Here is a 14,805-nt window from a genome sequence, read left to right as displayed (position 1 = left end):
CAATCCATTGGGCCAACTTGAGAGCTTCTTCACAAGTTGTAACCTTAGGCATTCTCAACGGACTGCAGAGATTTTGAAGGAGACCAACGACATACCACTGGACTAAGAAATTTTCATCAATGATATATGGGATTTGACTCAATAAATCTTTGAATCTTTTATCATATTCATGCACTGTTTCATTGGGTCGTTTCTTGATTTCCTTTAATTTTTGTGCCTACAAGTGCTTTACATCTTGGGCCTTGAAGAAAGTAAGAAAACTGGTTTTGATTTCATCTTTTGATTTTGGTTGATTTTTAGTAAGATTCATGAACCATGTTAATGCACATTTCCTCAAGGTTGTTGTGAATTGTGTCATATGTTTGTCCTCGTCGGTAATATCATTCGAAGAACAAAAATTCTCGCAAACAAACCAATGTTTTTTAGGATCTTCATCACCATCATAGAGGGGTATGTGATTTAATCCCATTTTCTTTTTCAGAGTCCTAGGCATTCTAAATATTCGAGGATTATTGTCTAGTCAATATCGACAGGATTGATGAATGGTCGAGTGTCGAAGGCATGCTACTTCCTTGCTTATCAGCGATGTCTTCAAGAAACAACTCATTGATTTGGCACGCTCTGTCTATATACTCAATAAACTTACTCCAAGTCGCGACACTTTGTTCACCGGATTTGTACATTTGACTTCCTCAACAAATACTAATTGCGGTGGGGAGAGGGGTACGATCATGAGATTTCTAGCCTAGAGAAGTAATTATTCATATTCTTTATTTTCATTTTCCGCTTTATTTTCAATAAGATTTTTTGTTTATGGTTGATTTCTTTGTTCGTCCTCCCTATCCCAAACAATAGGTATTTCTAAGTAAATATGAGATGTTTCCTAAAGGAATTATTTAATGATGGGACTTGATATTGATACAGTTAGTATTCGTCATGTTGTAGGACCAAAGTCATCGAGTTCCATCTCATATACTTGCCCTCTGGGACTTATTTGCAAACCATTATTCTCTGTCATAACAAGTGGTGCTACGCCTCTCAACTCATCTGAGGAGTCTCGTGCATCTTCACTCTCATGCTCTCGAGTTTACATTTTATTCCTATGGTATTCCTCTCTCTTATTTCCTCATGTCATTTTTGTCTTTTGTCTCGAGCTATCTCTTGAATATCGGTCGACTACTTATATTGTCAAGTATGCTTATGTTGGTTGTTAACTTCTAGTTGTTTTTTGGAAATCAACCTCCTTCCTTCTGGCTTTGTTGTTTTTTACTATATTTTATACTTCTCCAATTGTAGTTCTTCTCTTTTCTTTTTCTTTCTCTATTTGTCGCACATCGTTACACCCCCCTCCCCACGCATGTCATCCTGACCTAGTGTTGGAAGGCAAGAGAATATACAACAACCTTGTATATTTACTTAAAAATCAATCCCACTCTTCCTTCGTATTTTTACATTGGGTGTCGATGAAGTTTTCCAATCAATTTGCCTTTGTTGGTGGTCGATTTTATCAGAGTCTACAAAAGTGGATGATATTCGACAATATGTCCAACACCCTTGTCGAGGAGGAACTTATGCAACAAGGTGGGAATCAATCAAAAGAAATTGTTGTGAAGATCGTCAAAGAGCCTAGTTTTGATACACTCAATGGAGGTTCTTTCTTCTACTACTCGTTCTTCACAAAAGTCATCCAGGATCGTCTCAAGTCACTCAAGTAGATTCGTTCAATTGTCGTTTGACAATTTTAGTAATAGTCAAGCATTTATTTCGATTTTTGGTTTTTTCATGAGCAACTTATAGAAATTTCCCACTGTAGATCAATAGATTATGCAATATACTAAAGCAAAATACAAGATCTACTTCTACAACAAACTTACGTAAGCTTAATCGATTTTGAGCAAGATCAAATAGAACACATATAACTGAGAATGAGAAAGCAATCACACATGAACACAGAAGAATACTCTGGGGAAAGCCTCAGCTAAAAACCCCGATCTCTGTATTATCATACAAGTGGAAATATGTTCAGATTACACAAAGCATTAGCTCAAAAGCTATCCTGCTCTCTTTACAATCCAACAATACAGCTCACAGACTGAATAGACACAACATATGCCTTCCCTCAGCCCTCCAAGCCTCCTATTTCCTTGCGCAGTTTCTCTTGGGGTCCAATGTTGCCACCTGTGTGAATTGGCCTCATCACACACTCATCAAACTCAAAAGTAACTGCGCAATCTCCAAGGAATGAATTCCTTCTGCATGCAAGAGATATCCTCCATGGAATATTCTTGCAACTGATAGTACATTGTCCCATCATCTGATCTCAACTGGGTCTCTGACTGAACTGACATGCATGAGTTATTTATGAGAGAATATTCAGTTATCTGAAGTGCAGCAGTTACATGCATGCATGCATTAACTAACTGAACTCACAATTAGTTCAACAAACTATTTGAACTAATATAACTAGACTTAACTTAGTTAACTGAACTAACTAATTACAACTCAAACTACAACTCATTCGGATCTCCTTTAATCAAGGGATAACTTCCTCAATCAATGGAGAAACTTTTGCATGTCTTCACATAGACTTCATGTTTGATTTTCTACAACTAATTAACTCAAGATGAATTAATTAATTATTTTACAAACAACTGCTAAAGATCAAATTCAAATTTTAATTTTCAATTTTAGTTTAGGGACTAACTAAAATTGGAATGTATCCCGAAATGCTATTTATAGCAGTGCTATTTTTAGCGCTTCTATTTTTAGCATTTCTTGTTGCTATTTTCAACATTCCTTCTCAACAAGAAAGGGATTATCAGTCACCCCAATCATGTCTCTGTGGAACTTGAACTTGCATTTTGACAATGCCTTAGTCAAAATATATGCATCATGTTCCTCGGTCAAAACATACAGCAACAACATGATCCTCTTCACCACACAGTATCAAAGATGATGGTACCGGATATCAATGTGCTTGGACCTGTTATGAAATACTGGATTCTCAGAGAGTTTGATACAACTCTAATTATCGTAGTAGATCACAATTGGATACATCCTTTGACCGAACAATCCCACTAGAATCTTCCGCATCCAAATGACCTCACATGCTGCATGACTGGTAGCCATGTATTAAGCCTCTGCTGAGCTAAGTGCAACTGGCCTCTATTTCCTGCTGTACTAGGAAACTGCAACTGAACCAATGTTGAAGATTCCTCCAGAAGTGCTCTTCCGGTCCGATGGACTACTTGCCCAATCTGCATCTGTGAAACCTTGAAGCTTCACTCCCTTTGTCCGTATGTACCACAATCCATATTCAGATGTGCCTCTGAGGTATTTCAGCACATGCTTCGCTGCCTTCCAAAACAGCTTGATAGGTTGAACCATAGCTTGACTCAGTTGGTTCACCGCAAAGCATAAGTCTCGTCATGTGTTCACTAGATACATAAGTGAACCCACAAGCTGCCGATAAACAATAGTAGCTACTACCTCACCTGAAGTAGCATCCTCCCTCTAGTTCCCATCTAAAGGAGTCTGCATGGGCTTGGACTTCGAATTTTAATTCTCAATTTTAGTTTAGGGACTAACTACAATTGGAATGTATCCTGAAATGCTATTTATAGTAGTGCTATTTTTAGCACTTCTATTTTTAGCATTTCTTGTTGTTATTTTCAACACTCCTTCTCAACAAGAAAGGGATTATCAGTCACCCCAATCATGTTTCTGTGGAACTTGAACTTGCATTTTGACAATGCCTTAGTCAAAATATATGCATCTTGTTACTCGGTCGAAACATACAGCAACAACATGATCCTCTTCACCACACAGTCTCGAAGATGATGGTACCAGATATCAATGTGCTTGGACTTGTCATGAAATACTAGATTCTCAGAGAGTTTGATACAACTCTGATTATCGTAGTAGATCACAGTTGGATACATCCTTTGATCGAACAATCCCACTAGAATCTTCCGCATCTAAATGGTCTCACATGCTGCCTGACTGGCAACCATGTATTAAGCCTCTGTTGAGCTAAGTGCAACTGACCTATGTTTCCTGCTGTACCAGGAAACTGCAACTGAACCAAGGTTGAAGATTCTTCCAGAAGTGCTCTTCCGGTCTGATGGACTCCTTGCCCAATCTGCATCTATGAAGCCTTGAAGCTTCACTCCCTTTGTCCATATGTACCACAATCCATACTGAGATGTGCCTCTGAGGTATCTCAGCATATGCTTCGCTGCCTTCCAAAACAACTTGATAGGTTGAACCATAGCTTGACTCAGTTGGTTCATCGCAAAGCATAAGTCTCGTCATGTGTTCACTAGATACATAAGTGAACCCACAAGCTGCCGATAAACAGTAGCAGCGACTACCTCACCTGAAGTAGCATCCTCCCTCTAGTTCCCATCTAAAGGAGTCTGCATGGGCTTGGACTTCTCCATGTGGAAGCGCCTGAGTATCTCATTGGCATACTTGCCTTGAGACACAAATACTTCCCCATATTTCTACCACACTTCCATGCCTAGAAAGTAGTGCATAAGACCCATGTCTTTCATCTCGAACTCTCTTGCAAGGTCCTCCTTGCAAGACTTGATCAACTGATCATCACCTGTCAAAATCAAATCATCCACATAAAGAACAATGATCAATGGTTTACCTTCTACCATGATTTGATAAAGGTTCGCATCTGCTTCACTCTTGGTGAAGCCCAACCCGGTGAAATAGCTGTCGATCCTAGTGTACCAAGCATGAGGTGCTTGCTTCAGCCCGTACAAAGCTCTCTTGAGTCGGCACACATGCGACTCACAATCGAAGGTCTCAAAACCTTCCGGCTGCTCAATGTACACCTCTTCCTCAATCTTCCCATTGAGAAATGTTGTCTTCACATCCATCTGATGGATCTTCCAACCCATCTGAGCTGATAGTGCCAACATTAATCTGAGAGATAGAATTTTCCCAATGGAGGAAAGCGATGTGTGATTCCAGAAATGTAAGGGAAGGTTTATAAGCCTTACTCAAATTAGCGCTGTGGAGATTGAATCGTTACCAGGTTAAAAGAGAGAGTGAAGGGCTGCATGAAGAGGCCAACACTCTCCCAAAACCACAACCCAACTTCACAAATGGCCTTGTTGTCCTCAATATTATCAAGACCCACAGTGAAGAAACATCATGCCATAGTGTAAATAGTCAACTTGTCCATCAAATGGGGCTTCCATGTCTTAGAGATCCATTTATGCAGATCGACCAGCTGTGACCAGTACATATCAAAGCTGCAAACCAAACCATTATCAAAAAAATATTTTTCACAACAAAAAGCTTCGTCATCCACATGAACATTGAGGGAAGAAATTTCTTGTACCACCAGAAGACCAGAACCAAATTTCAACATAGAGATGTACGAAATCGAAGAAGAGTTAGCTTGACTGACAACCATACCTGCAAAAGAAACAATTTTTTCAACCAAATCACAAGGATTCATCATTGAAAGATCTGCAAAAAATCTATGCAAACAAAGCAAAGATTAGATGACTAAAGCAAAACCCTAACCACCACAAAAATTTCTAAAACTCCTTCCGCTTACAACTCTAAAATTTTATAATAAAATTCTTAACTCTAAATATTTATCCCACATTCAAAAATTTCATATTTTAAATTAAAAAAAAAAATCATTAATTTTATTCAAAATTTTATTATTTCCCTTGAATAAAATTTTATAAGCATCATTCTCTTTCCTAAGTTAGTTTCACGCAATTTTGACGCTTTCTTTATTTTTGGAAATTTTATCATTCTCCGTGGATAAAATTAATTACAAGAATAAACACAAACCCAAAAAAATATCAATTTTGAAGCTCACGCCACTCTGGCTATGCACAGACGCTTGGCTGGGTACATTCTTTAAACTCGAATATTTATAATCATCATTCACATATAAAAAAAAGGCTCACGCAACCGTTTTCTTTCACTGACACTTTCTATACTTGTAAAAAATAAAAACATTTTTTACATTTTTAGTAAAAGTAGTTTTCGTTAACTTTCCTAATTTACCATTGGAATGTAATTATATCTCCGTGGACCGAATCCGATAGGAACTTCTTGCTATAAGTGTATAATTTTTTTTAATACAAAAGCATTACCCGATAGGAATTAAATTTAGTAAATTGCAATAAACATTATCAATTCGAAATTAAACCTGGTAAAATGTAAAAGTACCATCCGTAATGAATTAAACTTAATCAAGTTGCAAAATGCAAGAAACATTACCCATTCTAAATTAAACCTTATCAAAATGTAAAAGCACTATCCATTAGGGATTGAATTGGACTTAAGTTGCGGAGAACTTTATTATAAATTTATTGAATTGTTTTTTGTGGAAGTGATAAAATTATATTGTTTGGGTGTAGAGTATGCTTTAAAATTGTTTTTGTTTGGTTAAGAGTTTGTTTTCTTTGCATATAAAGAAATAGGTTAACAATCTAAGAAGAAGCAGGTTAATGACCTAAGACCAAGAGGCATTTGACATGAGTGAAAGCTTGCCCCCTTATGGATCACCAACAAGTTATTCCAAGTGGCGTGGTTTTCTTTGAATAACGGTGATGAGCCAGGTTAACGATCCAAGACCCAGAGGCATCTGACATGAGTGAAAGCTTGCCCCCTTACGGATCACCAACAAGTTATTCCAAGTGGCGTGGTTTTCCTTGAATAACGATGATGAGCCAGCGTGCATTTGTTGTTAGTAACCAGAGATGGCTGTCCTCACTGTTGGTTTGCCAACTAAGTTATGATAGGTTTCCCACCTTTGAAAAAAAAGTTATATTGATTTTGATTCGTCAATATTCATTCATAAATTTTTTTGTCATTTTATCAATAATTTATAAAAAAATATGATTAAATTTTTTTATAAAGAAGTTTTAAATCAAAATATTTAAAATTATAAGTTATTTAAAATATGTTTTTGAATGTGTTTCTGGGTGCAATTTAGTTGGCAATCGTCTTGATATGAAGTATTGTGTCAACTAAAAGATCCAAGGTTCAAATCCCCCATAAGTAACCCGAATGGTATTGTGTCAACTAAAAGATCCAAGAGTCAAATCCCCCAAAAGTAACCCAAAATTATCTTTCTTTGGTAACCAATGCTAAGAAGAAAATGGACATTCCCAAGATAAGAACTAACTCTCATGAGCTTCAAAGTGAAACCTAGCAATGGACATTGCCAAGATAAGAACTAACTCTCATGAGCTTCAAAGTGAAACCTAGCATTGAACATTGCCAAGATAAGAACTAACTCTCATGAGCTTCAAAGAGAAACAGAGCATTGGTCAATTCCCAAAACACCTCATCCTAATGAGCTTCAAAGTGAAACTGGGCATTGGTTAATTAAACACCATGGGAAGAAAGAGCCTTTCACCTTTGCGATAGTAAGAGGGTCCAAAACACCTCATTCTCATGAGCTTCAAAGTGAAACTGGGCATTGTTTAATTAGACACCATGGGAAAAAAGAGAAACACCTCATTCTCATGAGCTTCAAAGTGAAACTGGGCATTGTTTAATTAAACACCATGGGAAAAAAGAGTCTATCACCTTTGCGACAGTAAGAGGGTTGAAGATGAAAAACACTTTCATATGTTATAATTTTCAAAATCTTTGCCACACTACCAACATTACCAACCTTTTTGAATTGTTAAGTCAGCGAACATCTTATTCTCATGAGCTTCAAAGTGAAACAGACATTGGTAATTCCTAAAACACCATGGGAAGAAAGAGTCGGTCACCTTTGTGATAGTAAGAGAGTTGAAGATGAAAAACACTTTCATCTGTGCTAATTTTCAAAATCTTTGCCACACTACCAACACTACCAACCTTCTTGAATTGTTAAGTCAACAAAATTACTCATCTCCCTTCTTTTCGATCATAGAAATAAAATATTAAAGAATCTCAACTAATCTCTTACATTTTGTATGTCTGATAGATCATATTGGTCTCAGTGGACATTAATCATCATGATCATGATCATTATCACATTATTATTATTATTTTTCTTTTAAAAAGATTCATCATTATCATATTTATTAATTCATTATCACATTTGTTAATTAATAATTTGTAAAAAATATAATTAACTCATTTTTTAAATAAATAATATTATCACATTTCAAATCTTATTACATTTTTTAATAAATAATATTATCACATTTCAAATCTTATCAATTATATTATTATAATATATTTTTAAACTTTTTAATAAATAATATTATCACATTTCAAATCTTATCGAATTATATTATTATAATATATTTTTTAAACTTTTTAATAAATACTATTATCACATTTCAAGTCTTATTGAATGATATTATTGTAACATATTTTTTTAAACAAAAATGATTAGTATTAGAGAAAATTTGCGCCTAGTCGTAACAAAATACACATGGATACATCTTCATAATTCTCAACTGGCCATTGTACTAGGTTGCAGAGACCAATTACCCAGACTCACAGACTTCTGAAGTATCACCGAGGTGAACTGAGGACATACGACACTGATACAATATATATACCAAAAAGAGATTATACATCTTTTGATAAACATACATGAACATAACTAACACACTAAAATCTGAAAGCAATTCCTATTTGTTACCCTATAGGAATTTTAATGCGGCCCCATCTTCATAATTCTCAACTGGCCATTGTACTAGGTTGCAAAGACCAATTACCCAGACTCAAAGACTTCTGAAGTATCACCGAGGTGAACTGAGGACATACGACACTGATACAATATATATACCAAAAAGAGATTATACATCTTTTGATAAACATACATGAACATAATTGACACACTAAAATCTGAAAGCAATTCCTATTTGTTACCCTATAGGAATTTTAATGCGGCCTGACATGGGGCCGCATTAAGGCGATACAGCACGCCGCTAAGTGATTTTTCTCTCTCATCACTTAGCGACGTGTTGTATCGCCTTAATGCGGCTCCATGTCAAGCCGCATTAAAATTCCTATAAGTTAAGAAATAAGAATTTCCAAATCTGAAGGACTGTGAGATCGTACAAAAAAAACCTTCCAACAAACTACACAGAGAGTCATTCATTGGCATTCATTGGCAGGAGCAAGCATATTCAAGTCAAAATCTTGAGCCTCCTTTGCTTTCTCGTGCATGTCTGAGGCCGTTGCATTGTTTTTATTCAACCACAAATCAACAATGATACTCCCGAGGGCATTAATTTCATCCACCAGGTGCGAAAGTTGAGATTGGAGAGCCGAAAATTTATCAGTAAGTTCAATTTTAGTAGGGGATATCTGACATAATTTGATTTGCAGGTCAGAGTCAACTTTATGGAGAACATTGTGGGTTTCCAAGCAAATGCGAGCAAGGGTTGTCTGTAGAGTCCAAATTAGAATAAATTGGAGAAAGCCTTGACCTAGAGGCAGGGAGGAGAAACCTCAAACGATCTTTGCGAGGTGCACTGAACCTTAAGGAAATGTACACAATTTTCAACTTACACAAACTCCGAACTCGATAAACCAAGCAATTTGATAATTCCTTCAAAGCAATATCTTGAGCATAATTGTGTCTTAGGGAAAACCTATAATTCCTGACAGAACCTTCCAAACATAGAATTTCATAGATACAAATATAGAAATTTGCTTTAACTTCATTAACTGTTAGGTTGGCATGCACGAGATTGGAGCCTCTCAGAGTTTTGAAAACTCTGTGTGCTCCAACAAGCCTAGAACACCAATTGACCCACAAACTGGTATGCTTGGGTGCCCTTGTCTTTCAAATAAAGAATTGTGAGAGTTTCGAGTGAAACTCTTTGCAAAGCTGCTAGTCAAAAAGTCGTTTAATCACCACCTTTGAGTGCAGAAACACAACCAATAGAAAAGCAAGATGAGCAGGAACCTCATAACAGAGAGAAACCACACTAAGCGAGTCTGCTTGACCTCCAACTAATTAAAAACCTTCTGAACCATCTTTCCACACGAGTTCATCCTTCTGGACATTTAATTTCCCTGCAAATTGATTGGATAGATTCATAATTGATTTGTGAGAATTGCAAGAATTGCAATTCCAATACTCTGAGGGCAAAAAAATGGGAGTTGGAGCATGCAAAAACAAATTTAAGGACCGTGCATGATGCCCGGTGAGATCATCAGACACATTTCACTTATATAAAATGCCACCACACCATCGCAAGTATATTTTACGACGCTCCGTTTCATCATTGCACTGCAGGACGAATTTCAGAGATGGAAATCTCATGATGAGAATATGTTACTACATAGGGATGAAGTGAAAATGCTCCGAAGGCCTTTAATATTCCCCTTCCTTATCACTTAAGGGATTGAGCACATGAATTTATCTTCATTAATTTCAAGATTTGACTCTGTCAAGGAACAAGCATGAGTTTCCCTTGCGTCAGGCTCCCAAAAAAATTCCATTTAATTTTACAAAATCATATCAGAATTTCCATGGTTTTATGAGCAAAAACAACGAGTCATTATTGTTTTAAAAAAGAAAAATAACACTTTAAGAAGCCGTACATAAAAGGAAACCCAACTTACCATTCTACATTCTACCGACAGGTTCCACACCCTATTCCCCCACCCCATTTGTTCATTTATTGATTGGCCCACTTGGTCTGCCTGATGGAATTATTGGCGGGAGAAATCCAAGATAATGAAAACGATTGAATAGTAAAAAATTACGATATTAAATATTAAGTCAAAATTTGAGATCCTTCCTCGACTTTTCCTTCCATCGTTTTTAATACATACAAGACGGTGGCCCAGAGCAGGAGGCTATTAAGGGTTTCAAGATCAATCTATACAGACCCAATTTCCGCGGTTATTATTCCTCAGCTTGGGCTTCTAACAGGTAAAGTATAAATTTCCATTTCAAGATGTGCGCAAGATCTTTTGTAATATTGTTTTTACAGTTATCAGATGGTTGAACTCGAAAGATTTTCGTGACTAAGGTTGAAGGTTCAATTCTGTTAGAGTAATCTGTCTGCGTAGTTGAGGTTTCGGCTGTGCCATTTTCTATCTAGGGTTTTGAATTCTGTACCCGGTCAACATTTTTTGTTTTCTGTTGTGTCGGTTGGCATCTTTTGATATGGCGAAGAGTGCAATTGTCTTCATTTAGGAATAGATATCTGTACAAAGCGTTGCTTTTATTAATGACAATGGGCTTGGGCTGAATTCGCAGTCCAACATTAGGCTAATTGCTTCCAAAGAGAGAATGCTTCAGATGCAGAGGAAGTACCATAATTCAAAACCCAAATCTGATGACCTTTAGGCTATGCTACCTGCCTGTAAATACAAATGGTGTCTCCATGCGCCCTACAAAATGGCGGGACTACATGCCTTACCTGGTTGTGCAATTTGCCCTTAAAGCTACTCCCGATCGCGAGGTGGTTACACCTGGATAAACTCTTTAGCTCCCTTGTCAGTGTTTGTTGGAATATTATTCCCTTGGCTTTGGGGTTGAACGATGTTCCTGTGCCTTGATTAAGTGTGGGTGAGTAGCCAGTGTTTGACGCCCATTTTCACCTGTTAATGGGAATGACTGGTATGTGTCACTTGCGGTTTTTAGAATAGCTGGGCCCTAAATGAGAAATGATTTTTGCTTCACATTTTCAATGGATCCATCGCTTTTAAGGTTTGGGCTGAACGCTTCCTATTAAGCGGTAGTCTAACAATTATCAATTATGCTTTTTCAGTATTAAGTTGTGGTTTAACAATTATGAGTTTTTGCTCTAAAAGTTATGGAAATTTATATTTTGAACAAATTTGGCAGAAATTTTTGTAAATCTAAATAAAAGTTGTCAAATTTCATAATTTTAGGCGCCTTAGAAGTTTTTGATGGCGCTGAATCCATTTCTGCAATAAAAAAACATAATTTTTGTAAATCTAAATAAACGCTGTCAAATTTCATAATTTTAGGCGCCTTAGAAGTTTTTGATGGCGCTGAATCCATTTCCACAATCAAAAACATGATTCAAACACTGTCTTTACAATAACTTTTGAAATTTTTTTGCGCAGATTCGGACTACTTTTAACCGTTTGCGCAATTCCTCCGCCTTAATAGACGACTTCGTATATTAATGGTTACTCTACTCAAACTCAAGCTATTTCTCTTAATTTTTGTTTAGGTAATCATTGAGAGTCGCTAGCCATTAAATGCCCGAAAGGACATTGACTTTCCCAATATTTGCAACATAAAATGTTTCTTGGAGGGTGTAATTGTGCATTTGTAGTATAACATATGGGACGATCCCTTCACAATGAATGAACTTATGATTCAGAGTACTAACAATGAATTTGACCCTAGTATCTACTGCCCATCTATGATCCCAACCATTTTAACAATCTTCTTATCTAGATATTAAGAATGCTACCTAGGTCAACCATGATGAATATCTCCTTTTTCTGATTGGTACATATGTTTTCATTGTATCAAACCTTTTTGGCTTGTATCTAGTATCTACTTTTCTATTGGCAAGAGGATGTCTTGCACGCATTGCTTTCTTTTGAATTTGTTATGTTGACTATGTCTATTGACTTACTTGGATTCTTTAAATTCTTGGGTTGTTGCTTAGTGTTTATAGGATGTCCATTGTTAGCAATCTATGGTCAATTTGGTGCATAAACATGATTTTCTGAACGTGTTCTTTAGTTGGAGTGTCTTTCAAATGACCCTTTTATAATGTTAATCAAGAAGAATCTTTTTAGCCATTTTTTTTCCTCTACCTACCTATCATATTTAATTTCACTTTCCAAAGTAGCTAGAAGAACATTCTCCCTCTGGATCTTATTTTCGATGTAAGATTAGCAATATAGAACTCTCTTGTATATTGACCTTTGGCTCTTATATTTGAAATTTCCTCAACTGTTAGTTCCTTATGAGTGAGTTGAAACTCACTTGGCTTGCCCAATTCGGAACCGTCATTTAGAAAAAGCCATTTTCAAAATTGTCAAAAGCTATGATATCATTCCACTCCTTATGTAACATCTTTGCTTTCTGTGTATTGCAATTTCATCTCCACATTGCTTTGATATGGGTGCAATATTATCATGGGGAGAAAAGATGTTCACATAGAGGAAAACATAAAGGAACAAGTGTGCAAACAATGATAGAATATTGTTGGAACTATACACTTATTTGTATTAACTAGAGCAAGTGTGCAAAGAATGATAGAATATTGTTGGAACTATACACTTATTTGTATTAACTAGAGCAAATGTGCAAAGAATGATAGTATATTGTTGGAACTGTATACTTATTTGTATTAACTATGTATAGTGTACAAAATTGAGTGATCAAAATTTACGAAGTCTCCTATAAAAAACAATAAATTGGGTTAGTGGAACACAAATAAACTAAAATAAAAGAATGGCTGAAATTTACGATGTGTAAAAGATAAAAAATTCACACACAAGAAAGCACTAGAGAGAGAATTTATGCAATTAACTAAAGAAGATAGCTAGAATTTTAGACTCTTTTCTTCAAAATATTTATATTATTTAAAACAATAAAGTGGGTGAGTAATTGATATATTTCACCTATAGAAGTGAGGTGCATGGTCCAATGGTGTATGGATGAGATGTGCAACACAACACTAATAAGATAAAAGGAAAAAAAAGTTAAAATACACAAATATAAAAGTGGAAAAATAAAAAGTTCCCATTATAATATAATGACTATACACCCCATGTTCTTTTGCAATGTGTCATACAAATCATTGCCGAGAGTATCTCCTTTTGTTGTAAAGGCTAATGGGGAAATTCATATCAGAATAAAAAGGAGGTTTCTTTAAGGGTCATTAAATGGGAGAAAATATAAATATGGTTCAAGATGTGCATTGAAGTTGTTTTGTTGGGGAGAGGTGAAGAGCCTTTGAATTGTACATGGCCAATGCATTTATAGAATAATTTGGATTCTCATTGCACTCCATCAATTGGATGAGCTCTTGTATCAATTTTTGGATTGTCTTGTTTGCTAATCATAATTGTTAGTGATCGAAATCACAAATCACCAAGGAAACCTCAGGTGCAACATTGAAAAGGTTAGCTCACTGTCACCTCAACTTACTTTCTCTCGCATTGGACTAGTGCATGCTAACCTTAGGGGGTCATCCTTGGAGATTTTGATTCAGTTAAAAAGAAGAAAATTCCATGGTTTTATGGGGCAAATGGAGTCATAAGAACAAAATTTGCAAGAAATATTTTTTTGAAGATGATTAGAAGATGTTTATAATAGTGAAAATGTTAATTTTCTTTAACCCCAACAATTGTCAAATTTATTTCTTAGTGAATTTCCTTGACATAACATAATTAAAAATTTCAGTGTTGCTAAATAACCAACACTACTAGTATTTTAACAATAAATAAAATAAATCATTGGAAGCAAAAATTAACCAATCTTAACATGCACACACATAAATTCTACCCTTCAACATTGTTGTTCATTAAATAGTATCTTCAACATACAAAGGCTTTTCCAACTGGGAAAATAAACTGTGCACTAAGAAAAATCCAAGTTACAAGAATCTGGAATTAAAGACCCCTCTTCTTTCTCTAGTGAATTATATCCTTCACATCATATTAATAACAATAATGTTAATAATCATATTAATGGTCAAATTATTAATGATCACATTAATAGTAAAATCATTAATGATCCAATTTATAATCAAAACAATTATCACCATATTAATGATCAAATCAATAATCAAATTAATTATCCTCATATTAATGATCAAATCAATTATCATCACAATTAACCCCCCCATGAAT

At 35.6% G+C, this 14,805-nt stretch overlaps 1 protein-coding gene across 2 annotated transcripts in view; it reads left to right on the top strand.

The window, feature by feature from the left end:
- The first annotated feature begins 10,778 nt into the window (after positions 1-10,778).
- LOC149215350 (uncharacterized) overlaps positions 10,779-14,805 on the top strand; it is a 96,277-nt gene continuing 92,250 nt past the window's right edge. Inside the window, exon 1 of one of the 2 annotated variants that reach the window (XM_089392599.1) lies at positions 10,779-10,885. The gene's annotated coding sequence lies outside the window, so the exon portion shown is untranslated. Of the gene's footprint in view, positions 10,886-12,095; positions 12,117-14,805 lie in introns of those variants that run through there. The other variant, XM_089392601.1, reaches the window with a different exon arrangement.

Source organism: Pinus tabuliformis, chromosome 1_1 (assembly GCF_031772625.1).
Source record: "Pinus tabuliformis cultivar Carrire ecotype Pingquan chromosome 1_1, CPIR1, whole genome shotgun sequence".
NCBI lineage: Eukaryota > Viridiplantae > Streptophyta > Pinopsida > Pinales > Pinaceae > Pinus > Pinus tabuliformis.
Note: the sequence above shows the minus strand (reverse complement) of the source record. Positions and strands in the feature narration are given on the sequence as shown.